Source organism: Muscardinus avellanarius (assembly GCF_963383645.1).
Source record: "Muscardinus avellanarius genome assembly, chromosome: 16".
Taxonomy (NCBI): Eukaryota; Metazoa; Chordata; class Mammalia; order Rodentia; family Gliridae; genus Muscardinus; species Muscardinus avellanarius.
In genome coordinates, this window is record NC_137802.1 from 37,267,261 (window position 1) to 37,288,356 (window position 21,096).

Here is a 21,096-nt window from a genome sequence, read left to right on the forward strand (position 1 = left end):
GCAGATTTCAGGCCAGCCTCAGATACTTAGTGAAACCCTCTGCAACTTGACCCTATTTCAAAATGAATAAAAAATAGGGCTGGGGGTGTAGCTTCAAAGTAGAATACCCCTGGGTTCAATCTGCAGTACCACTAAGTAAGTAAAATAAATAAATAGTCAAAGAAATTGAAGCAGTGGGGGTAAGCTGGGTGTGGTGGTGCATGTTTGTAATCCCAGTGCTTGGGAGGCTGAGACAGGAGTGCAGGTTCAAAGCCAGCCTCAGCAACCACTTGAGGACCTCTGCAACTGAGTGAGACCCTTTTTTCAAAATAAATAAAACTGAACTGGGGGTATAGCTCAGAAGGAGTATGCCTGAGTTCAATTCTCAGTAACACACACACATGCACACACACACACACACACACACACACACACACACACACACACACACACACAGTAGTGACCCAGAAAGGACATCCTGGAGACTTAAGGATCCTGTGCAGAGCATAGGATCCCCTGCCTACATCTGAGTGCTTGCGGAGCCCCACCTCTCCCCACCCAGCCTGTGTTTTCCTCCCCACCTTCCTCTGCCTACAGCCTCACCCTGATTACAGCACCATCACACTCCACTGGACACACATGTACCAGCTAAGGTCGGAGTCCCTGACGCCCAGCCTTGTTGCTTTCATTGGCCTGTGACTTCTGAATCACCTCTAAAAAAGTTTCTTGAGCCAGGCATGGTGGTGCATGCCTGTAAGTCCCAATACTTGAGAGGCTGAGACAAGAGAATCACAGGTTCACGGCCAGCCTTGGCTTCTTAGGTCCTCCGCAACCTAGATCCTATTTCCAAATAAATAAAATAGGGTTGGGATGTAGCTCGGAGGGAGTGCCCTTGGGTTCAATCCCAGAACCAAAAATAAATAAAAATCACCTCTAAAATAAAGTTTCTTCTTGAGATGGGCATGGTGGCACATACCTGTAGTCTCAATACTTGGAAGGCTGGGACATGAGGATTGCAGGCTTGAGGCCAGCCTTAGCAACTTAGTGAGACCATGTTTTCTTTTTTTCTTTTTTTTTTTTTTTTTGGTGGTACTGGGGGTGGAACCCAGAGGCTTTCTACCTCCGGGCTATACTCCCAGACCTTTTTTATATTTTATTTGGAAACAGGGTCTCACTAAGTTGCTGAGAGCCTCACTAAGTAGCTGAGGCTGGCTTCGAACCCGTGCAAGCCTCCTGTCTCAGCCTCCCAAGCGCGGGGATTACAAGCATGTGCCACCACGCCCGGCCTGACCATGTTTTCAAATAAAAAATTAAATAGGCTTAGGAAGCCGGGCATGGTGGCGCAGACTTGTAATCCCAGCATTTGGGAGGCTGAGACAGGAAAGTCACAGTTCACAGACAGCCTCAGCTTCTTACTTAGTAGGGCCCTTTGCAACTCAGTGAGACCCTATTTCAAAATAAAGGATAAAAAATAGGGTTGGGGGTGTAGCTCAGAGGTAGAAGGCCCTTGGGCTCCATCCCCAGTACTGTAAAAAGAAATAAGTAGGCCTAGGGGTGTAGCTCGAGGTAGAAATCTCCTGGGCTCCATCCCCAGCACCATCAAAAATAAAACAGTTTCTTCTCTACAGATGCAGCTGACACAGCTATAGTGTTAGGCCGCAGGATGCTGGGTGTGGGCCGGAGGGGTGCTGGGCACCTGATTTGCTGGCTATATTCTGTTGCTTGATCTGGATGCTAGTTTGGGGGTCAGTTCATTGAAAAATTGGTGTCACACACTTGTGATTTTGTTCACTTTTTTTTTTTCCAGTACTGAGAATAGAACCCATGAGCGTTCTACCTCTGAGCTACACCCCCAGCCCTACTTTTTATGCTTTATTTTGAAAGGGGATCTCACTAAGTTGCGGAGGGCCTCCCTAAGTAGCTGAGGCCGGCCATGAACCCACGATCCTCCCGTCTCAGCCTCCCAAGCACTGGGATTGTAGGTGTGCGCCATCACGCCTAGCTTTCTTGTTCACTTTTGTTTGTAACTTCTACTTCAAATAAAGTTTGCTTAATGATTTAGTTGGTCATTCCTGTCTCTTTTAGGCAAAAGCAATTTGAGAGCTATTAACTATTGAGTGAGCGTATGTAAGTATTATGTTTATCCAAAGTTGTCTACCTCTAGATTAATTCTAAGATGTTGCAAGAATTTTATCCCTCTAGCATTGTTAGGCAATTAGGGTCCCAATACATCTATCACACATAAGTATATCAAAATTGAAACGCTATCTGGGCACAGTGCACACACCTACGATCTCAGTGCTCAGGAAGCTGAGACAGAGGGCCACGAGTTCAAGTACAACTTAAGAGCCCTGTCTCCAAATAAAACATAAAAGCCAGATGTGGTGGCATGCACTTGGAATCCTAGTACTTGGGATCTGAGCTAGGAGGATCACAGCGTCGTGGCCAGCCTCAGCAACTTAGGTCTGTTTCAAAATAAAAAATAAAATAGAACTGGGGGTATAGCTCAAAGGTAGAATGCCCCTGGGTTCAATCCCCCAGCACCACACGCATACAAAAAAAGAAGGAGAAGGAGAAGGAGAAGGAGAAGGAGAAGGAGGAGAGAAAAAGGAAAAAGAAAAAGGGTTGGGGATGTAGCTCAGTTATAAAGTATCCCTGGGTTTCATCCTCAGTACCCACCCCCCAACCTCCCCACACACAAAAAAACTAAAACATTTTCCTTCCAGTGCCAAGATACTCTATTTTAATCTGTTCTTATTTTATGTGTATATATATATATAATTTTCCCCCCCTCAGCACTGGGAATTGAACTGAGGGCCTCATGCATGCTATGTGAGTACTCTACTAACCTGAGGTATATCTTCAGCCCAATTTAAAAAAAAAACAAACTTTTTAAGCCAGTTTTGATGGTGCATGCCTGTAATTCCAGTACTGGGGAGGCCAAGACAGGGGGATTGCAGGTTTGAGGAAAGCCTCAGGAAGTAACAAGACTCATCAATTTAGCAAGACCCTGTTTCAAAATAAAAATAGGGCTGGGGGTATAGCTTGGAGGTAGCATGCCCCTGGGCTCGATTTCCCATGCTAAAAAACTAAAAACCAACTTTTTAATTAATTTATTTATTTTGTGGTACTGGGGGTGGAACCCAGGGCCTTTTCTACCTCCGGACTATACTCCAACACCTATTTTATATTTTATTTGGAAACAGGGTCTCACTAAGTTGCTGAGAGCCTCACTAAGTAGTGGAGGCTGGCTTCGAACCTGTGCGATCCTCCTGTCTCAGCCTCCCAAGTGCAGGGATTATAAGCATGCGCCACCACGCCCAGCAAAACCAGCTTTTTAAAATTGGAACTGGAGATTAAATACAGGGCCTCATATTTTTTTATTATTATTTTTTTTTTTTTGCGGGGTAGTCTACCTCCAAGCTACACTCCCAGCCCAATTTTTTTATTCTTATTTTTTTGTGGGTCTGGGAATGGAACCTAATGGCATTCAACCTCCGATCTACACCCCCTGCCCTATTTTTTACTCTTTATTTTGAAACAAGGTCTCACTAAGTTGCAGAAGGCCTAAATAGCTGAGGCTGTCTGCCAAATGTGATCCTCCTAAATATTGGGATTATAAGTGTGCACCACCACGCCCAGCTCTTATTTTTATTTTGAAACAGGGTCTCACTGAGTTGCAAAGGGCTTAAGTAGCTGAGGCTGTTCAAGTAGCTGAGGCTGTTCTCCAAACGCAATCCTCCTGTCTCAGCCTCCCAAATGCTGGGATTACAAACTCGCACCACCATGCCCGGGTCGCTTCATCTCTGTTTATTTTACTTTAATTGTTTTGGTACTAGGGATTGAACATGGAGGTATTCTACCTCTGAGCTATGCCCCCAGCCCTATTCTATTCTTGATTTTGAAACAAGCTCTCACTAAATTGCTGAGGCTGGCCTCTACCCTGTGATCTTCTTGCCTCAGCCTCCCAAGTACTGGGATTACAGGCTTACACCATCACACCCAGCTCTTTATTTTCGGGACACGATCTCACTAAGCTGACCAAGCTGGTCCCAAACTTATGATCCTTCTGCCTCAGCATCCTGAGTAGCTAGGATTATAAGAAAGGGCCACCATAACTGGCTCCATTTGTGTGTGTGTGTGTGTGTGTGTAGGGGGGATTGGACCCAGGTGTGCTATGCCACTGAGCTCCATCCCAGCCCTTTCCTTTATTTTGGGACAGTCTTGCTAAATTACCAGGCTGGCCTTGGCCTTGCTAGCTGGGATTACAGATGTGCACCACCACACATTATCATCACCATTACTACTGTTATTTAATATATTGTATACTTCTTTCTACTTGGAGGCAAGATTCTGGATGTCAAGATTCTCTACTTAGCTCAAAGCCATTGTTATATACCTTTTTTTTTTTTTTTTTTTTTTTTTCAGTACCGGGGAAGGAACCCAGGGGCATTGTACCTCTGAGCTACACCCCCAGTCCTATGTTTTAGTATTTTATTTTATTTTATTTTGTGGGTTTGGGGATGGAACCCGGGGGCATTTGACCTCCGAGCCACACCCCCTACCCTATTTTTTATTCTTTATTTTGAAACAGATCTCACTAAGTTGCAGAGGGCCTAAGTAGCTGAGGCTGTCTGCGAACTGCTTAGTATTTTTATTTATTTTTGAAACAGGGTCTCACTGAGTTGCGAAGGGCCTCACTAAGTAACTGAGGCTGTCCTGGAACTGTGATCCTCCGGTCTCCGCCTCACGAATGCTGGGATTACAAGCATGTGCCACCACACCCGGCCTATATACCTTCATTTTTGTATCATGTGGTAAAATAGCTCCAGGGCTGATTATTATTTTTTTTAATTTATTTTTTGTGGTACTGGGGGTGGAACCCAGGGGCTTTTCTACCTCTGGGCTATGCTCCCAGACCTATTTTATACTTTATTTGGAAACAGGGTCTCACTAAGTTGCTGAGAGCCTCACTAAGTATCTGAGGCTGACTTCGAACCTGTACAATCCTCCTGTCTCAGCCTCCCAAGCGCGGGGATTACAAGCGTGCGCTACCACGCCTGGTGGGCTGATTATTTTTCTACCTCTTAGATTGTTGGCCTGTCAACTATTGTTTCTGTGGCTTGTGTGTGGCTCTCTCCCTTCCAGTCTTGTACACCTTGCTGGGGCTGGCAGGAGGCTTAGATTGAGGAGGAAAGCACTTGCTGGAGTCCTTCACCTGTGGGAGGGCGAGGTACGCATGGTATGAGGCTGCATCGAGAGCCCAGCGTAGAGCACCAGGGCTGAGCGAGTCCTGAATTGGCCAGCCCTACACTCAGGCGCAGGAAGGCTGAGCCCCACACAGTGCCTGCCAACCTCAGGAGGGCTCACTACTATGTGTCCTACAGTGCCTGGCTCAGTGTTTTTGCAGAAAGCTGCTGCCTTTCCCTTTACTGGAAGGCCCCAGGAATTAGGAGCTGAGTGCAGAGAAACAGCCCTGTGCTGCCAACACCAAGATGCCAGATACTCTGAGAATCAGGGTGGCCGTCTCCCCTCCAGGCTTTGGCACCCCACCTTCTTAACCATCCCCTGCAGGGTCAAGGGCAGGAAGTGTGCTGTCAGGGAGAGAGGACTTGCAGCCTGAGGAGCTTTGCTTAGGGGGCCACCCCCCTGCACAAGGAAGCCTGGGCCTATGAGAAGTCAGGGAGCCAGGAATGCAGGAGGATTGCAGGTTCAAGGCCAGCCTCAGCAACTTAGGGAGGCCCTCAGCAATTTAGGAAGACCTTGTTTCAAAAATAAATAAATAAAAAGACTAAAAAAAAATAGGGATAGGGGTGTAGCTCAGAGGTAGAATGCCCCTGGGTTCCATCCCAAGTATGGTGGAATAAAAAAATAAAAATAAAGCCGGGCGTAATGGTGCACGCTTGTAATCCCAGTACTTGGGAGGCTGAGACAAGAGGATCACAAGTTCACAGCCAGCCTCAGCAATTAGTGAGCCCCTCCACAACTTAGTGAGACCTTGTTTCAAAATAAAGAATAAAAAATAGAGCTGAGAGTGTAGCTCAGAGGTAAAATGCCCCTGGGTTCAATCCCCAGTACCACAAAAATAAGTAAATAAATAAATAAATAATCAATTAAAAAGCCAGGGAGCAGCCGGGCATGATGGCACACACTTGTAATCCCAGTACTTGGGAGGGTAAGACAGGAGGACCCACAAGTTCACAACCAACCTCAGCTAATTAGTGAGACCCTGTTTCAAAATAAAGAACAAGCTGGGAGTAGTGGTGGTGGTGCACACTTGTAATCCCAGCGCTTGGGAGGCTGAGAATGTCAGCTCGCAGGTTCAGCGCCAGCCTCAGCTACTTAGTGAGGCTCTCAGCACTTAGTGAGACCTTGTTTCAAAATAAAGAATAAAAAATCGGGGTGGGGGTGTAGCTCAGAGGTAGAATGCCCCTGGATTCAGTCCCCAGTACCGCAAAAAGAATAAAATAAAATAAAAATTAGGGCTGGATGTGTAGTTCACAGGTAGTATGCCCCTGGATTCGATCTCCAGTGCTGCTAAAAAAAAAGAAAGAAAAAAAAAAAAAAAAAAAAGCCAGGGAGCTCAGGGGCCAGCACACAGAGAGCTCTGTGTGCTGCTTTCCTGGGGTGCACCTTCTTTCTGCAAATTGAACCCCTGTACTACAGAATGCTTGAAGGGAAGGAGCAGCTTCAGCTCCTGGGGACCCCAGCCTCTCTCTAAAGGGCATTCCTTAATCTTGCCCCAAACCCAGCACCTGCAACCCCTCCACCCTGCCCATCCTGGAGAATACCGGTCCGGAAGTAAGCTTTGGGCCCACTATCCGGAAGTGGGGTTTAACTGTCACCTCCTCTCTGGGGCTGGTGGCAGAAAGCAGAGGGGAAATGCAAATCCATACTCCTTGGAGAGGAAGGGGGTGCAGACAGGGCCCCTCGAGCCCGGGCTGGAGGCCTGAGGGGAGGGAGTGATCAGAAGCCTTGGGCAGGCGGGCGTGGTCCCGCACTCGCACTCAATCCTCAGGCCCGCTCCCCAGCAGGGAGATGCAGGCGGGGTGTCAGGCCACAGGTGGGCAGGGATGGTCCGGAGTCCTCTGGAGTCAGGCTTCGAAAGTGGCCATGGCTCTGGGGAATGAGGTGGGAAAAGACAGGTATGAGTCTGTTCTGCCTCTACCGCAGGCGAGACTACGCTTCCATTCTGAGGACCCCTCGGCCTCTGCACTGCTCCACCCTGTTAGAGATGCCAGGGCCAGAAGTGAACGACATGGTGTCCTGCTAAAGGATCTTTCATAGAACAGGAGACAAGAATATGTCTAGGAAGCAGCCCATGGGTCTGTGCTTCTACAATACTAATCTACTGTATTGGTTTGGCAATTTTCACACCTATTTCTTATTTAATTTATGGTACAAGGGACTGAACCCAGGAGCATTCTATCTCTAAGTTCTACCCCCAATCCTATTTTTTTATTTTTTATTTTGAAACAGGGTCTCACTAGGTTGCTGAGAGTCTCACTACTCCCTGAGGCTCTCCTTGAACCTGCAATCCTCCTGCCTCAGCTTCCTAAATACTGGGATTAGCCAGGCATGGCGGTGCACACTTGTAATCCCAGCATTCGGGAGGCTGAGAACAGAGGATTGCGGTTGGCAGACAGCCTCAGCTACTTAGTGAGGCCCTCCACAATTTAGTGAGACTGTTTTAAAATAAAGAATAAAGGGCCGGGCGTGGTGGCGCACGCTTGTAATCCCCGTGCTTGGGAGGCGGAGACAGGAGGATCGCGCAGGTTCGAAGCCAGCCGCTCATGCTGGTTTAGGAGACTCTGTTTCCAAATAAATCTGGGAGTGTAGCCCGGAGGTAGAAGGGCTTCCAGGAACCCCAGTACCACCAAAAATTAAATTAATTAATTAATTAATTAAATAAAGAATAAAGCCGGGCGTGGTGGCACACGCTTGTAATCCCCGTGTTTGGGAGGCTGAGACAGGAGGATCGCTCAGGTTCTAAAATAGGTCTGGGAGTGTATCCTGGAGGTAGAAGAGCTTCCAGGAATCCCAGTACCACCAAAAATAAATAAATAAAAAAAAATAAAATAAAGAATAAAAAATAGGGCAGGAGGTATTACTCGGTGGTCGAATGTCCCTGGGTTCCATCCCCAGACCTGCTAATAATAATAATAATAATAATAATAATAATAATAATAATTAATAATACTGGATCACAGGTGTGCACCATTCTGCCAGGCTGGCTTGCATTTTTTTTTTTTTTTTTTTTTGCGTTACTGAAGAGTGAACCCAGGGGCATATTATCTCTGAGCTATATCCCCCGCCTGAATTTACTCCTTATATTGAAAAAGGGTCTCACTAAGCTGCGGCGGGCCTAAGTAGCTGAGGCTGGTTGTGAACCTGGATCCTCCTGTCTCAGCCTCTCAAGTACTAGAATTACAAGCATGTACTACTATGCCCAGCATCTCGCTTGCAATTTCCACATTCAAAAACTGGCCACCTCCATCCTCTGGTCCTTGGTGACATGCTGTGAACCATTATTATCCCCCCCCCTTTTTTTGTGGTACTGGGAATGGAACCCATTCTAGTGACACCCCCAGCCCTAGTTTTCATTCTTTATTTTGAAACAGGGCCTCACTAAGTTGCAGAGGGCCTCACTAAGTAGCTGAGGCTGTCCATGAGCAGCGATCCTCCAGTCTCAGCCTCACAAATGCTGGGATTACAAGTGTGCGCCAACACACCTGGCCCTATTATTCTGCTTTCACAGATGACTTTTTTTTTTTCTTTTTTGGTGGTACTGGGGATGGAACCCTTCTACTTCCAGGCTACACTCCCAGACCTATTTTATATTTTATTTGGAAACAGGGTCTCTTAAACCAGCGAAGCTGGCTTCAAATCTGCACGATCCTCCTGTCTCCGCCTCCCAAGCACGGGATTACAAACCCGTGCCACCACGTCCGGCAGATGACAATTTGATGATTGCTTGCCCAAGGTCAGGGGCTTGTGCCCATTCCTTCCTCCTTGGCACTGCTGTCCTTAAGCAGGAGCCATAGCTGGAGTGGGAATTGGGGTCACCCTTGTTTTCCTTTGGTCTCCTTGAGCCCCAGCCTATAGGTGAGTGCCCGGGGTGCAGGTCAGCTGACCTTAGCACCAAAGTCTCCTTCTGGGCAAGGGCCTCTGCTTCCTAGTGCCCAAGGCCCTAGACTCTAGAGGAGGGTTGGAGGTGGGGGGAGCCTGCTCTACCTCCGCCCTGTTTGGCCCCTGGCCTCCCACCTCCCCCTCCAGAGCCACTCACACGCCATTGGCCTGGCTGAGAGCATTTGCCCTTATTTGGCCAGGCCGCTGCAGGCCGGGCCTCCGCCCCCGCGCAGCCCCCGCAGGCCTGTCCTCTCACTTCGTCTTTTTGAGGTTTGGCTTTGGGGCCCAGCGGGCGACGCTTCAAACGCACTTTCTGGTTGAGTCACTTTTTAACGGCTCCAGTGCTGTGAACTGCCGCTGCCGCTGCGGGGGTGGGGTGGGGGCTGCCTTGGTGGCCAACGCTCCCCCGCTCCCCCGGCTGCCTGTGAGGCTCCGAAGCAAGGGACTGCTGGCCCGTGGAGTCTGCAGACCCCTCCAGCGCCCGCACCCACAAGCCTGGGTGGGAAAGCCCTCCCCCACCCCCGGCTCTTCCCAGCTCGCTCTCAGATTGGGTTTGTGGGGTGTGCTCCTTTGGGGAGCACTTTGAATTGCATTTCCTGGGGGAAGAGAAACACGGGGCACAGACTGTTGGTCCATTTTCAGGAAGGTGAAACTTAACCTTGCTGAGTTTCCGGTTCCTCATCTCTGAGATGAGGTGCCATCCTTTACCTCCTCCTGATGATCCTAGGAGATCCAGACTGCAGGAGTTTGCCCAGGCCTCTGCCCTTCCCGCAGCCCCTTTGCAGGCCAGGGAGCCGAATGTCCTGAGCCCAGAATGCCCCCGGCGCCAGCTGTGCCTGGGATGTGAGGAAGCCCTGGAGGGGACACCTGCTGCCCAGCCAAGAGAAGGGGAGAGTCCCGCCAAGCGTCCTTCCTAGCTACCTCGCCTTCTCTGGGAGGTCTGTGGTCCTTGAGCCAGCTGGGAAGGTCCACAGCTGCCCTATGACTAGACAGGTTTTATTTATTTATATGTCTGGTCCTCGGGATTGAACCCAGGGTCATTCTACCTCCAAGCTACACCCCCAGTCCTATTTTATTTTATTTTATTTTTTTGGAAACAGTGTCTCACCAAGTTGTTGAAGGCCTCACTACATTACTGAGGCTGGCCTTGAAACAGCAATCCTCCTGTCTCAGCCTCCCAGGTACTGGGATTCCAGACATGCTAGCACATACTGCTATCTCCTCCTCCTCCTCCTCCTCCTCCTCCTCCTCCTCCTCCTCCTCCTCTTCCTCCTCCTTCTCTTCCTCCTCTCTTCCGCAAAGGTCCTGGGCTCCATCATTCCAAGGGATATCAGAGATCATAAACAGGTCTCTTAGTCAACTCCCTTCCTTACTTTATAGATGAGGAGTCAGGCTGGGTTGGAGTGACTGGGCCAAAGTTACAATGCAAATATCACAAGGTAGGGACTAGGCCCTGTTTGTTTCTTTCTTTTCTTTTTTCTTTCTTTCTTTCTTTCTTTCTTTCTTTCTTTCTTTCTTTCTTTCTTTCTTTCTCTTTCTTTGTACTGAGTATGGAATCCAGGGGCATTCTACCTCCAAGCTACACCCCCCAGCCTTTATTTTTTAGTGTGTGTGTGTGTGTGTGTGTGTGTGTGTTACTGGGGGTGAAACCCAGGGCTTTCTACCTCTGGGCTATACTTCCAGACCTATTTTTTATATTTTATTTGGAAACGATCTCACTAAGTTGCTGAGAGCCTAAGTAGCTAAGGCTGGCTTCGAACCTGTGCCATCCTCCTGTCTCAGCCTCCCAAGCGCTGGGATTATAAGCATGTGCCACCACATCTGGCCCTGTTTTTTATTCTTTATTTTGAAACAGGGTCTCACTGAGTTGCAAAGGACCTCAATAAGTAGCTAAGGCTGTCTGTGACCCCACAATCCTCCTGTCTCAGCCTCCCAAGTACTGGGATTATAAGTGTGTGCCACCAACCCCGGCTTGTCCCAAATTTTCTTATTCTCCCAGTTTTGTCTGTGTGTGTGTGTGTGTGTGTGTGTGTGTGTGTGTGTAGTACTGGAAATTGAACCCAAAGGCATTCTACCTCTGAGTAACACTCCCAGTCCAATTTTATTTCTTATTTGGAAACAGGGTCTAGCTAGTTTGATGCGAGTCTCACTGTTTGCTGAGGCTGTCCTTGAACCTTCGATCCTCCTGTCTTGGATTCCCAAGTACTGGGATTATGGGCATTCACCACCACGCCTGGCTTCCAGTTTTGTCCTTTTGAACTATGAAGTTGGGAAAGCCAGGCGTGGTAGTGCATGCTTGTAATCCCAGTACTTGGGAGACTGAGACAAGAGGATCGCAAGTTTACGGCCAGCCTCAGCAACTTAGTGAGGACCTCCACAACTTAGTGAGACTCTTCCAAAATAAAATAAAATAAGGCTGGAGGTGTAGCTTGGAGATAGAATGCCCCTGGGTTCCATCCCCAGTACCAAAAACCAAACCAAACCAAAAAATCAAAAAAGGAGTTGGGTAAGGAGTTATAGACAGGGAAATTTCCCTCTCCCCTCTCCCCTCTCTTCTCTCTTCTCTCTTCTCTCTTCTCTCTTCTCTCTCTCTCTCTCTCTCTCTCTCTCTCTCTCTCTCTCTCTCTCACACACACACACACACACACACACACACACACACACACACACACACAGAGTTTATTTGAAGCCCTTGAAACTGGAGCAGATGCAGCTCTGCAAGTTAAGCTGGGCACTCTTGTGTGGAGGGAGCTTTCATTTCCCTGGGAGATCCCAGAGAATGCTTCTGGTTTCACCACGCCCCCATAGCCCTGGTCAGGGTGGCCTTCCTCTCCCACCCACACCCCCTTTCTACCCAGCCCATCCACCTTGTCCCAGAGGCTGTGGAAAGAACCCTGAACTTGGCCCTCACTTGCTTTGTGACCTCATGCTGCCTCCTGTCTCTCTCTGGGCTTGCAGCTCAGTTTCCTGACTCAGGGCCAGTTGCTGCCTGACTTTGCCACTTAGAGTCCTTGGATCTTATGATCCCAGAAGAGCTGAGCCAGAGCCCTGCCCCAGAGCAGAGTGGCCTCCCGGGGAGGGCCGTTGTGCACGCTGTAGGAACTGCCCCTTGTCCACTGGGGTTAGGTGGGAGAGCAGGAAGTTAAAGCTGGAGGGGCCGGGGAGAGGCAGCCGCCCACTCTCCTTGCTGAGGGCCTCTCAGCGCCCCTCGCCCCTCGTCCTCCCAAGGCTGAGCCGAGACAGGTCTTCCAGCTGCTGAGGTGACCTCTGCCAGGGACGCGGGCTCCCAGGTTCTTGAGGAACTCTGCTCTCTTGATACCTGCTTCTCTCCAGCTGCCCTTCCTGGCAGGTGCAGAGGGTCCCAGCACTTGTTGGGACTTTTGACTGCAATTGGTTTCGGCCCCATTTTGCAATGCCTGGCGCTCAGTTTCCCTCCTCTGTGGCCAGGCCTGCCTCAGCCCTACCTCCCTGAAGAGCGAAGGGCGGGCCTCTCTACTTCCTGTTTGTGAGTGGTTGGGTCCTGTGGCTTCTCTCTTGTTGTCTCTTCACAAGGCAGGTTATCTGGGCTGCCATCTCCTCCTGCCTGCCAAGAGGGCCCCAGGCCCTGCAGCTGGAGGGGAAGTCTTGGGTTTCTTCTCATTTCTTTCATTCTCTGGGTCTGCTTTCCTTGTGGGCTCATGCCTTATTTTGTTTCTTTTTCTTTTTCATTTGGTACTGGGAATTGAACTCAGGGGCATTCTACCTCCAAACTACACCCCCAGCCCAATTTTATTTTTGTTTGGAAACAAGGTCTCACTAGGTTGATGAGAGTCTCACTATTTGCTGAGGCTGTCCTCGAACCTGTGACCTTCTTGCTCAGCCTCTCAAGTACTGGGATTTCAGGTGTGTGCCACCACGCCTGGCTGCGCTTATGTCTTAAAAGACCATTTTCTCCCTGTTTCTCCTCCTTGCCCAGTCTCTCCTTCCTCCACTTCCACTCACTTCCTCCAGAGAGCCTTTTCTGATGGCCCCTGTGACTCTGACGTTGCCTCTGTAGCATCCAAACTACAGGCTCCAGGTCCCCAGGTCTACCCCATGCAGGACCACTTCCCACTTGCTAAAATGCTGGAAGAGGTAGGGTGAGGGGGTACACATGCGTGTTCTACTTCACCTCCATCCTGGGTTCTGTGTTCACTAGAGGTAGAAGTCCTCATTAGACCTGACACTCTCTGCCCCTGCTTTGGGCACAAACAGCTTATACCAACACAAAATTCCCCTCTACTGCCTGTCAAACTGGAGTGTCCAAGGGGGTCCTGTGTCTCTCCTCGGCCTCAGTTTTACAGCTACTGCCCAGCCTAGCACACACAGGTGGCTGTGCCCAAGGTCAGTGAGGTGGAGTGGGAGAGCAGGATTGTGAGCCTGGAGCCCTTACCCTTCTCTGCTGGGAAGGGGCTGTTCCCACCTCCCTTCTGTTGCCAGCCGCCCCTACTCCACTGAGTAGAAATCTGATCCCTAGAACAAGAATGTCAGAGCCAGCAAAGACCTGCGAGGACATTTTACAGAAGAATCCAAGTGAGCAGAAATTGCCCAGTGAGCCTGCGGCTGAGCCCAGACCTACTGCCAGGGTGCGGAGCTTAAAACAGAAACTGGAACTCTCCACCAAGAGAGGCAGTGAGACGACCTCTTTCAGCCACAAGCCTCTGTCTCTTGTCCTGAGTGGCTCAGGCAACTGGCAGCTTTGGGGTAGCGATGGCGTCAGACCTCTCTCACAGAAGCACCTGCATCCTCTGGTCCCCAGCTCCATCCAGTCAACCTGCTGGCCTGGGCTCCAGAGTCCCAGGTGGGGCCTCCTGTGTCTTGCGCGAGGAGGCCTGCATCAAGGTAGTGCAGTGGGCCCTCTGAATCTCTTGGGCTCTTTGGTCCATGCGCGCGCGCGCGTGTGTGTGTGTGTGTGTGTGTGTGTGTGTGTGTGCTCATGCACGTGAGCATCTATACAGGCACCCATTGCTCTTCCCTTAGGCACCCTGCTGGTCAGCCAGGTCACGTAGGCTATACTTATGGGTTGGGCCAGCCCAGGGCAGGGCTTCCGGTCCAGCGTCCTTGACCACTCCCAGGTGTGCAGCACCCACCCATCACACGCAGCGGCTGATGCTTCTTACTGTCTTGGTGTCCACCTCTCACACTTTGCCCCTCTCCTTGAATTTGTCTCTGGTCCTGCCCCATTTCTTCTGGTTTGAGGATCCGCTGGGAGTCACCGCTGGCTAGAGAGGTCCAGGGAGGAGGAACCCTGACCCGAACCTCTTCAGTTCCACCAAGACAAACCCCAGCTCCTCCACACACCTCCCGACCCCAGGAGCTTTGGATGGAAAGGCCTCCAGGCTTTCTCCTCAAAACCAATGGGAAAAAATCAGTGGCAGTCTTTGGGCATTGAGGATGTATGCAGGAAAAGTAGCCTCTTGTCACCAGGGAGAGGACAGGAGCTGGTCTGGAGACTGCTGGAGCGATGAATGTCGCTTGGAACCACAGGTCAAATACTGAGGGGCAGCTGGGCGTGGTGGCACACACTTAGAATCCCAGCATTTGGGAGGCTGAGACAGGAGGAACTCGGTTCTCAGACAACCTCGGCGACTTAGTGAGGCCCTTTGCAACTCAGTGAGACACTGTTTCAAAATAGGGCTGTATAAAGTATAAAAACAGGGCTGGTGGTATAGCTCAGAGGTAGAATGCGCCTGGGTTCCAGCCCCAGTACCGCAAAGAAAAAAAAAAAAAATTCCTGAGGGGCCTAGGTGCAATTGGGCCCAGGCGCCAGGCCCCCTGGCTCCTATTCTCTGCTGCCCCTTTTCTAGGACAGGGTGCCTTTGGGGTGAAGGTTGTGGGGTATTAAGCAGGGATAGGAGGCAAGATATTCTAGCATGGGGCCCTGCAGGACCGGGGTCCAGGACCCCAGTTACTGGAGGACTTTGATACCCTTATCCTCTTATCGCCCAGGGCAGCCACTTCCCCTCCACCCAGGTCTCAGGCCCTGGTGGTCTCTTAAAGGAGCACTGCTTATTTCTGGTCAGTGGCCTTAGAAGGCTACCTCACTCTTCTTCAGACCTTAGGATGAAGGGCCTGGTTCCCCCTTTCTCTGCCCCGTTTTCAGAGACTGGAAATGGGTAACAATTCCCCAGGTTGAAAGTCCCCCTACTACAGAAAAGAATGTGAGACAATGTCCCTCTCCCTGCCCCCATGCCAGTCCTCTTGGGCCCCGAATCGGAGTGTTCCCCGAGGCTTCCAAGGGCCTGCTGCTCCCGGGTGAGGGACCTAGGGAAAAGCCGCAGCCTAGTGGGAAGGAGGCCATGGTGGGTGGCCCTTATCCACATCCACTCCTATCTCCTCTCCCTCCCCTCACGCACCTCCTCTTGCTTCCAGAACCATGCTGAGGGGCTTGGAGAACCTTGGGGCGCAGGTGTGCTGCACACTCTGCCCTCCCCCAGACACACGGCCTGCTCCCCCCACCCCCTCTGGGCCTGGGCTGGGTGGCTTCCTGCCTTCCCCATGGGGAAAGCAAGATGACACGCAGGTGGGAGGGCCCGTGCCCACATCCGGCCTCCGGCATCTCCCCTCAGAGCCTCTTCCTCTCCTGTCCCCATGGCACCTGGGGACCCTGGCCCTCACCACCCTGCCCTGCCCTCCTGCCCCTACTGGCCTTGAGGGAAGCCTTGCGCCAACATGCCCAACTGGCCTGAGTGTGACCCTTGTGCCATGGGGCAAGCCCCCTCTGTAGGCTGTGGTTGGGGGAGGGGGTCTCTTGGGGTGTTGGGGACAACTGACTCCAAGGAGGGTGTGGTGGTATGCTGGCCCGCACCCCCACATGATCCAGATCTCCACAGCCTCTGTAGGGAGTGTGTACAGAGGAGCCCTGGCTTGGTGTCAACGTCTGGAGGGAAGGGAGATTTTCCTGCGGATCAGTGGGAGTCCCATAGAGAATGTCTTTTCTTGGGCTGGAATTCAGCATTCCTTGTTTGGTGTACTCAACAAAGGCCCTGTTAGAGAGGCCTTGTCTCTTGGGGTCCCCTGATCTCCACCTTGCAGTGCCCTAAGTTAAGTCCCAGACTCTTTTATTTTTGGATGCAGTAATGGGGATTGAAGCCAGGGCCTCACATGTACCAGGGAAGTGCTCTACGACAGAACTACATCTCCAGCCCTTTTTAGTTTCATTTTGAGACAAGGTCTCACAAATTTGCCCAAGTGGGTCTTGAACTCTCAACCCTCCTGCCTCAACCTCCCCAGTGGCTGGGATACAGGCATGCTCCACCATGCCCCGCAAGTCCCAGACTCTTGACTGTCTCCTGGAGCTGGTGCCATGGGGTGGTGTCCCTCTTTCCACCCCTGATGCCAGGCTAAGGGTCCCGGGAGCCACCTGCCAGGGCATGGGAGATGGTCTCTTCAGTCCCCCTCCTCCCACCAATGCCCAGCCCTGTCTCTGGTTTCCTGTCAGTCTGTCCTCCCCAGGGAGGGGAGGAGTAGCTAATCTCCACTGTGGTGTGGGGGCGGGCTCCAAGACCGTTGGGCGCCCTGAGATCTGGCCCACGTGGCCTCAGGGTTATAAGCCCTGCCCGCCCTGAAGGGAACCCCACTTTGGAGCCTGGAGCACGGGGCTTGCTCCTCTCAGCCCTGCAACATCAGGTAAGGGCCCGCATCTTCCCTTCAGCCCAACCGGGGGCGCCTTCGCTCTGGGCCTGGGGGGGGGGTTGGGGGCTTGGGTTGCAGGTTCTGGGTAGAAGTGTGGGGTGGGGCGGTTAGGAGCCTTGGGTGCCAAGTCTTCCTAGCAAAGCTCTAGGCAAAGAGGTGCAATGACTCACATACTGGACTTCTTGGTGGGACAGCTCCTCAAGATCCTACTAGAGGTAGGATTAAAAGGTGAAATGGAAGTTGGGTGTGGTGGCGTACACCGATGATCCCAGTCCTTGAGAGGTTGGCACATGAGGATCGCTGGTTTGAGGACAGCCTCAGCAACTTAGCGAGACCTTGTTTCACAATAAAAAACAAAAAGGGCTGGAGGTATAGTTTGGAAGTAGAATGCCCCGGGGTTCAATCCCCAGTACCATAAAAATTAATGAATAAATAAAGGCCAAGTGTTCCCTGGCCCCCAGATGAAGAAAGAGATGTCCAGGGCTCTGAGGGAAGATGGTTGGAGAGCAGGGAGGCGGTGGCAGAGTGTGGGTAAAGGCTGAGGATGGGATCCATGTCTAACAGGCGCTAAGCCACTTCCTCTGCCCAACATGGCCACCGTTTCTGTTGAGATCCTCTTGGGTTCCGGCCTGGGGAACAGCCAGCGGTGAGGAAGTCAGGGTTCGGGCTGGTGGGGAAGCTGGGGACTGAGGCCTTGCTGGGGAGGAGGCCGAGGCTGCCTCGGTTGGACTCTGGACAGTGGGTAGTGTGGCTGGGAGGGTCAGGCGGGGGTCGCAGAGCTGGGGGTGGGGTGAGGCCTCGGGGTAGAAGCTGCGTCTCTACCTGAGAGCCCCAGAGAGTGGGGGATGGGCGGAGCCCTGGGGGAAGGGAAGAGGAAGTGGGGGAGGGCGGGAGGGGAGGCGAGTCTGGCGCCATGCTGAGTCACCGCCCACAAGGCCCTGGGCGGACCCTCTGGGGCCAAGGGCAGGTTGAAGGGGTCTGAGGAAGCCCTGGGGAGGCCTGAGGGACTCCTGAAGCAGGAATCCGAAGGAGCGGGTGGCCTGAAGACCTCACGCTGATGGACAGACAGACAGTGCAGTCACCCATAAAGTAGAAAGCACTACTAACAGCACTGGAGGGTGTAGTGTTTCCTACTTTATGGATGAGTGTACTGTGGGCTTCGGAGACCATGCCACACTGGCCACCCGCGACCGTCTTCTCCACCTCAGGATGCTAAACCAGGTGAGCACCATGCCTCCTCCCCGCCCTGCGAGACCCGGGAGGCCTCCACGGCCGCAGAACTGCCCTTCCTGGTCCCAGCCACTGGGGAGCCCACCTCAGCCCTCCACTGCACCGAGCCCGGGAGGGTGTGGGAAGGCTGGGGACTGAGGCCTTCAGGGGAGGAGGCCGAGGCTGCCTCGGTTGGACTCTGGACAGTGGACAAGGGCGGGAAGGGAGGGCAGAAGGAGGGTAACGTGGGGGATTCGGGCCTGACACTAATAAAGAATGGACATGGACTCTGCTTTTCTTTTGTCTGAGACTCTGTTGCTGGGGTGGGGGTGCTACGTGGGAGAATCCACACTTGGGCAGCGAGGGTGCACAGCGGGTTAGGACGGAGAGTCTCTCTCCCGTGCCTCAGAGAGAGAGAGAGAGAGAGAGAGAGAGAGAGAGAGAGAGAAATTTGACCCAGACCACAAGATCAGAAGAGAACTCCAGGCCTGCTCAGGCTGCGGTGGGGCTGGAGCCACTGGTCGAGCACCTCCTGACACTGGAGCAAGGGGCTGGGGACAGGTCTCCCGCCTTCGATCCTAGCTCCAGCCTTGTTCTGCCTGCGCACACTCTTTACACCCTCAAACTGAAGACTACTTACCTCTGGTTTTACTTTAAGAAAGTCTGAGTCAGCCATGGTGGCACACACTTGTAATCCCAGTACTTGGGAGGCTGAGACAGGAGGATCACAGGTTCAAGGCCAGCCTCAGCTACTTAGTGAGATCCTCTGGAGTTTAGTGAGACCCTATTTCAAAATAAAGAATAGAAAGTAGGACTGGGGGGTGTAGCTCGGAGGTAGAATGCCCCTGGGTTCCATCCCCAGTACTGCAAAAAAAGAAAAGCGTGAGAGGGATCCTTAGTAGTATAAAAATTGGATATGCTGGGTGTTGTAGTGTAGGTTTATAATTTTAGGTACTCATAAGGCTGAGGCAGGAAGATCTCAAGTTTAAGGCCAGCCTGGGCAACTCAGACTGTCAAAAAAAGAAAGAAAGAAAGAAAGAAAGCCAGGTGTGGTGGCGTACGCTTGTAATGCCAATACTTGGGAGGCTGAAACAGGAGGATCACACAGGTTTGAAGCCAACCTCGGCAGTTTAATGAGGCTATCAGTAACTTAATGAGACCCTGTTTACAAATAAAATATAAAATAGGTCTGGGGGTCTGTAAATATATTTTATTTACAAATAAAATATAAAATAGGTCCAGTACCACAAGAAAAAGGAGAAAGATGTATGAGACATGTTGGTGTACACCTGTAACCCCAGGACTTGGGAGGCCAACAGGAGGATCCCAGGCTCGATGGAGGACAGTGTGCCGTAACCTACAAAGATCCTGTTTCAAAACCAAAAATAAAAGTAAGAAAAAGAAAGGGCTGGGGGTATAGCACAGAGGTAGAATGCACCTGGGGCTCAATCCCTTGTACTGCAAAAATGATGAATAAATAAAGGCTGGGGATATTGGTTCAGTGGTAGAGCACCCCTGGGTTCAATCCCAGTACAAGAGTAAAAGAGAAAATTGGCCAAAACCAATATGGCAGATTGTGCACAGCATCTTATATATCGACAAGGGCACAGATACTAATATACAAAGCCCACACGTACTAGCACGTGTGTATATTTACACAGAGGCCCCATACATGTATGCCAAAAACATGTAGTGACATAGACACATGTGACATGGCTGGCATATCACACAGTGACACACGGACATACATTCACCCAGGGCACATACGTACTCGGTGGTACACATGTACAATGATGTGAACATGTGACATGTATCACAGAACATACAAAATACAGTGACAAACTACCCCACACACATACAAATACACGGACATTTTTACACATGATGATAAACAATAGATGCATGGTGATAAATATATGTGTGTGTGTGTGTGTGTATGCATAGGCCTCCACATCTGAGGAGTCAACATACTTTGGATAGAAAATATTTGAAAAAAGCTTGTCTGTGATGAACATGTACTGACCTTCTTCTTGTCCGTACTCCCTAACAAGACAGTAGAACACTTACATACCTACCATTTACATTGAAAGGTATTTTAAGTAATCTAGAGATGATTAAAAATACACAGGAGGGGCTAGGGATATAGCCCAGTCATAGAGCACTTTCCTAGCACAAGGTTTTGGATTAAATCACCAACAACACAGAAACAAAGACAAAAAAGTGTATAAGAGTATGTATGTAGGATCCGGGTGTGGTGGTGTGTGTTGTGATCTCGGTGCTTGGGAGGCCAAGACAGGATCGCAGGTTTGAGGAAAACAGCCTCAGCAAGTAGCGGGACTCATCAACCTAGTGAGACCCTGTTTCAAACTAAAATTAAAACAGGGCTAGGAGTTCAGCTCAGAGGTGGAATGCTTCTGGATTCAATCCCCAGGACCACAAAAAAATAAGATAAAATAAAAATAGGGCTGGGGGTGTAGCTTGGAGGTAGAATGCCCCTAGGTTCAATCCCTAGTACCACAAAAAAGTATGGGTATAACATCTTAGGTACTGTAAGATAATTATATGTACATATATATATATATATATATATATATATATACATACACACACACATATATACATGTAGCTATATATATAATGTATACATGTCATTCCACATATTTACACGATTATGTCATATGCCATATAATGTCATTCATATAAATATATTGTGACAGGTATTGCAATTTATAAACACACAATGATAGCCTCATATACACATAACAGCATACACATACATACACACTGGCAAACAGACACGTGCAGTGACACATAGAAACATACTTGTGCGGGACATGATAGCTCACGCTTGTAACCCCAGTGCTTGGGAGGCTAAGACAGGAGGATTGTAGGCTCGTGGCCAGCCTCAGCTAGTTAGTGGACCCTGCTTCCAAATTAAGAATAAAAAATACGGCTGGTGGTACGGCTCAGAGGTAGAATGCCCCTGGGTTCAATTCAATCTCCAGTTCCAAAAAAAAAAAAGAAAGAAAGAAAGAAAAGAAACATATATTCATATATACCCAGTGAGATTCATAGGCATAACAGCCTACAAATATATTATGCCCCCCATATACAGAGACATAAATA